Source organism: Myotis nattereri (genome assembly GCF_964212035.1).
Source record: "Myotis nattereri genome assembly, chromosome: 6".
NCBI lineage: Eukaryota > Metazoa > Chordata > Mammalia > Chiroptera > Vespertilionidae > Myotis > Myotis nattereri.
Genome location: NC_138081.1, coordinates 52,556,266 through 52,562,265, shown reverse-complemented (window position 1 = coordinate 52,562,265; position 6,000 = coordinate 52,556,266).

Sequence of the window (6,000 nt, the reverse complement as noted above, 5' to 3'; positions counted from 1 at the left end):
AGAGAGACGGCTTGTATCTCAAAAAACTCGTTAGTCGGGACACTCGTTAAGTCAAGGCCTCACTGTATATTACAAAATAAATGCTACTATAGAAACCTAAAGTGGCTAAGGATATGTATTGCATATTTAAAGTGAAGAGTACAAGCAACAGAATCCCATCTAGTAGCAGTGCTTGACCAAGCCTTTCCCAACTTCCAAGCATAATATCCATAAAAATATTAAAATCTAGTCTGTCATCTCTAAGGTAGAGACGCAGGACAATTGGTGTAATTCAGTCTATGACTGAAGGCTTGAGACCCAGAGGACCCGATGATATAAATTCCAGAGCAAGCAGAGAAGATGAGGTGAGATGTCCCAGCTCAAGTACTGAGGCAGAAAAGATGGGGCACATTTCTCCTTCCTCATTTTTTTTTTCTACCCAGGTCTTCAATGGGTTGGATAAACTCCACTCACTGTGGGGAGGGTCTTCTACTTTACTGAGTTCACAAACTCAAATGCTAATCACATCCGGAAACAACCTCACAAACACACACAGAAATAACGTTTAACCAGTGATCTGTGCATCTCCCTATCTACTTAGGTTGACACATAAAATTAACTGTCACAAAGAATAACAAGGTCATTAGTCTTCACTGTTCTGCCACAGAGGGCCTCTTGGCCTCAATACCCCAAGTCAGTACCAACTGCAACGCTTAACTTCTTTTTCTCTAAAGCGGAGGAAAGAGCTGCTCTCTGAAAGGTACAAGGTGATTCAATCTTTTGATTTCCTCCATTTGTAGTTTTGCCTGTTCATTCTAGAAATAAAATTATCATTATTCTGTTCTAGCCAGTGGCAGACATGGAAGGTGCTGGTGCTGTTGGGGGATGTGGAAGAATTGGTGGGACAGGACTGCGAACACTATATGCTGTTGGCTTGTTTGCTTTTTATTTTATTTATTTTTTTTAACTGCATCTAGCAAGGGAAGATTGAAAGAATGTTTTCAATCATCAGGCTGTAAATCATCCTTTTTTGGAAGACAACCAGATAGACACAAAAGATAAATGTCTTTTGGATATAAGAAATTTTGATAGAGACTCTGTACATCCATAAGCCCTCTGGCTCAAAATTCATCTGACGGGAAGTTATAATAGAGTCAGAAAGTCCATGAATTCACCCACAATGCTTAGGGACAAAATATCATGTTTGGGTGTATTATTTATTATTAGGACAAGCAGGTATAAAAGGTAAGTGGGTACTTTAACAAATGATACAGAAAAGAAATGCTACAGTATTTAAGCTGCAAGGACATATTTTTGGAAAATGTCTATTATAAAAAATTTAAAGCACTGTTTTTTGTTTGTTTGTTTGTTTGTGTTTTTTTTAAAATATATTTTATTGATTTTTTTACAGAGAGGAAGGGAGAGAGATAAGAGAGTCAGAAACATCGACGAGAGAGAAACATCGATCAGCTGCCTCCTGTACATCTCCCACTGGGGATATGCCCGCAACCCAGGTACATGCCCTTGACCGGAATCGAACCTGGGACCTTTCAGTCCGCAGGCTGACGCTTTATACACTGAGCCAAACCGGTTTCGGCAGCACTGTTTTTTTAAATCATCTAATTTGTGTTTGTAATGCAATATAAGAAAATATGGACTGTGGTATAAAAGGTAAAATACAGGTGAAAATTCAATACATTCACAAGAGAGAGACATTGAAAGGAGGGTAGAAATTAAAGCAAAAAATGCAATAAAAGAATACCTGGTATTAGGCATCAAAGATGGTGGTACATAATAAGTTGAATTATATGTTAGAAATAGGTTGTCAGACAAAATACAAAAGTAATTCTTTTTTTAATATTTTATTGATTTTTTACAGAGAGGAAGGGAGAGGGATAGAGAGTTAGAAACATTGATGAGAGAGAAACATGGATCAGCTGCCTCCTGCACACCCCCTACTGGGGATGTGCCCACAACCAAGGTACATGCCCTTGACCGGAATCGAACCTGGGACCCTTCAATCCGCAGGCCGCCGCTCTATCCGCTGAGCCAAACCAGCTATGGCCAAAAGTAATTCTTGAAATAAAGTATGTAACGTAAAATAATAATAATCTGGGTCTCAAAAATTTCTGACTATAATTACAATTCCCTATTATTTTTTTTCCTTATGATTTTTTTTATTTTATTAAATCTTTATTGTTCAGATTATTACATTTGTTCCTCTTTTTTCCCCCCCATAGCTCCCCTCCACCCAGTTCCCACCCCACCCTCTGCCCTTACCCCCCCACTGTCCTCATCCATAGGTGCACAATTTTTGTCCAGTCTCTTCCCGCATCTCCCACACCCCTTTACCCCTTTATGTCAACATAGCTACAAAGTATTCAAAGTAAAAGCTATGCTATAAAACTTTACAAAGAAAAATTGGAAAGAAAGAAAAAAATGTAGCTTTGAAGATACATGTCCCAGGTTTTGAAAAATCATGTAGGAGAAAAGAAATATATAAAGACTATATATACATATTATAATTTATAATTTACTTAAAAGCAGTATATACACTTTCTTCTAAAAGCCTTCGGATCATACAAAAACTAGACATGCAATAGGCCATGAAGAAAAGTTTAATAAGTTACACAAAAGCTGAAACTGTGCATGCCATACTAGATCACAATATAATGATTTTGTGATCCTTTACTCATGGAATAGTGAGTACATTCCCTTTCTATGTCCCTGATTCTATTATAATCACCAGTTCATTCTGTTCATCAGATTATTTATTCACTTGATTCTTAGATTCACTTGTTGATAGATGCATATTTGTTGTTCATAATTAGTATCTTTACCTTTTTCTTCTTCCTCTTCTTAAAGGATACCTTTCAGCATTTCATATAATACTGGTTTGGTGGTGATGAACTCCTTTAGCTTTTCCTTATCTGTGAAGCTCTTTATCTGATCTTCAATTCTGAATGATAGCTTTGCTGGATAAAGTAATCTTGGTTGTAGGTTCTTGGAATTCATCACTTTGAATATTTCTTGCCACTCCCTTCTGGCCTGCAAAGTTTCTGTTGAGAAATCAGCTGACAGTCGTATGGGTATTCCCTTGTAGGTAACTGAGTTTCTTTCTCTTGCTGCTTTTAAGATTCTCTCTTTGTCTTTTGCTCTTGGCATTTTAATTATGATGTGTCTTGGTGTGGTCCTCCCTATTATTCAATTGAGAAGTGAATGAGGGATGAAGGAAGAAAAGTAAAATAATACTAATATACAGAATTATATTTGATGGTATCAAAACACTATTTTATTTGTTAAATTGATTATTGGAATTTATTTTTAACTTGTATGTATTGGTTAAAATTTAAGATAATATTTATGTTTTATAATACACTAGCATAGGTAATATAATTATGCTACATGAAGAATAGGATAAGAAAGAGAGGGAGAGAGTGAAGAAGTATTAAAAATTAATTGAAACTAAAAGGGTAAATGAGCAAGCTTTTCCAGTATAACAGGATAAAACATTTGAAGCTGGGTGGGTTAAACTCTCCAATACAGAAAAAGTTCAATTATATGTTATTCCCAAGTAAAAGTAAAAATAAAAAAGCCAGAAAAACAAAACAAAACAAAAAAAGAAGAATAAAAGAACTGTCATAGATATATTGTGTAAAGGCAAACAAAAGAGAGTGTATATTAATAAAATCAGTTATAAAGTATTAGATTTTGAGGCAAATAAATCATCATAGAAAAATAACTCATTTTATTGAAAAATTATACATTCAAAATGAAGATATTAAAGGCATAAACCTTTATATGTCAACATAGCTACAAAGTATTCAAAGTAAAAGCTATGCTATAAAACTTTACAAAGAAAAATTGGAAAGAAAGAAAAAAATGTAGCTTTGAAGATACATGTCCCAGGTTTTGAAAAATCATGTAGGAGAAAAGAAATATATAAAGACTATATATACATATTATAATTTATAATTTACTTAAAAGCAGTATATACACTTTCCTCTAAAAGCCTTCGGATCATACAAAAACTAGACATGCAATAGGCCATGAAGAAAAGTTTAATAAGTTACACAAAAGCTGAAACTGTGCATGCCATACTAGATCACAATATAATAATAGCCATTAATAACAAAAGTTAAAAGTTAATTATTTGGAAATAAACAATGCATGGCTCATTAGCATGAATCAAATGGGATTATTGATTGTTTACAAAACAAGATGAATGAGAATAATTTCTTAAATATTTTCTAGAAGCTTTATGCTCAAAAATTGGATTAAAATCAGCAGATGCGATGTGTTAGCAATTAGGTAGACAGTGGATAATACTAAGGCAATTCACCTATAATGTTTATGGTGAAATATCATGAATGAATATATTTTTACCATGAAGAATAAGCAGATTTTAAAAGAGAAAAATGTGCATGGATGTAGTACAAAATATGGCACTCAGTCTGTAGCCAAAGCCAATATTGTTTAAATGCTATCAATAAAATAAAAACTAATAAAAATAATAAATCATTCACATGCCCTGCTTCTTTCAAAAGTAGGTGTTTGTATGCAGTCATGGAGATGAGTATTCAGAAAAGGAGGCGATTGCCGTGGAAAAGCTGGTTTCTTACTGGTAAGTCCCAGAGGAGGACGCATGCCTTGCCATACAGGCCACATAGGGAAGCACGAGGGTTGGTCAGGAAGCAGAGGTTGCAAGGAGAAACCGTGGGCAAGAGCCTTTCTGTGGGAAGAAGCAGGCATGGCAGGGTAGGCAGGTTTAGCATTGCCTCCTTATAATACTTTCAGCAGGCTAGAGTGTTTTAGGCTGTCCCAAGATGCCTAGTACCTAACTATGGTGTGATTAGGACCGGGGCATAGTGGTCCTGAGGGTGAGAAGGTGGTGGTGGGGTTTGAGGGCCCTGGATTGGTGGGTTTGCATAAAAAAGGTGTGCTCCAGGGCTAATCAGCTGCTTTGTAGGAACTGGTCAGCACTTACTTGCAAGGCCCCAAGACAGAGATTGTCAACCCTTTTCATCTCATGGCACAGCTAAATTAATGATTAAAATTCTGCGGCATACCAAAAAGCATATATATATATATATTTTTGCCGATCTGACATAAAAAAATAGGTATAATTTTGATTTATTCACACCAGATGACTATTGTGTTGGCTGTTGTCATTTTTTAATTTGACAATTTAAGGGAAAAGAGGTCAGTGCCCCTGACTATCTAGTCAGGTATTGCATGTTTTAAAAATTCTTGTGGCTGGTCGAAAATCAAAGCTCCAAGATGTTAAATCATTAGAATTACAGAAAGTAAAAAGTCTATGATTAATACACTGCTGATCGCAGCAGGTGGTGAAAAACAGGCTTCCTTATCTCCCTTCCACGGCCATGGCAGATGCTCTGACGCTCCGCGTCATTCCTGCTTAGAAATAAACACCTTACCCCAGCTCCCGGGAGTGCTGTCAGCACTTCGCAGCTGAGGAGCTTCATTGCCTGCATCACTCTTTTCCTTGGTGGGCCCACATCCAGTGACTAGTCTGTGTAAGACAGGGCTTCTCAACCTTGGTATTACTACCATTTAGACAGGATCATTCTTTATTATAGAGGTCTGTCCTACATTGTAAGTGCATTGCAAGATGTTTATCAGCACTCCTTGCCTTTACCCACTAGATACCAGTAGTATTTACCCTCAGTCATGGTGTTCAAAAATGTCTCCAGATATTGCCAAATGTCCTGGGGGATGGGGGATCACTTCTGGCTGAGAACCACTGACATAAGAATATAAAGGCCATCCACTCATCCTAACTATGGGCAGTGCTAACATGTCATTCTTCCACATATCCCATAGAGTTCCATATGAAGCCACAACGCTGCTCACATTACCCACTCCTTTGAGGCTCACGCATCCATTCCATGCATTCATTGGCATGTATAGATGAACAGCTTTTAGATCCATATCTGTGGCCCAGATCTCTTGTCTAAATATCAAATCTGTATAAGTAATTGTACAACTATTGGCCGTGTC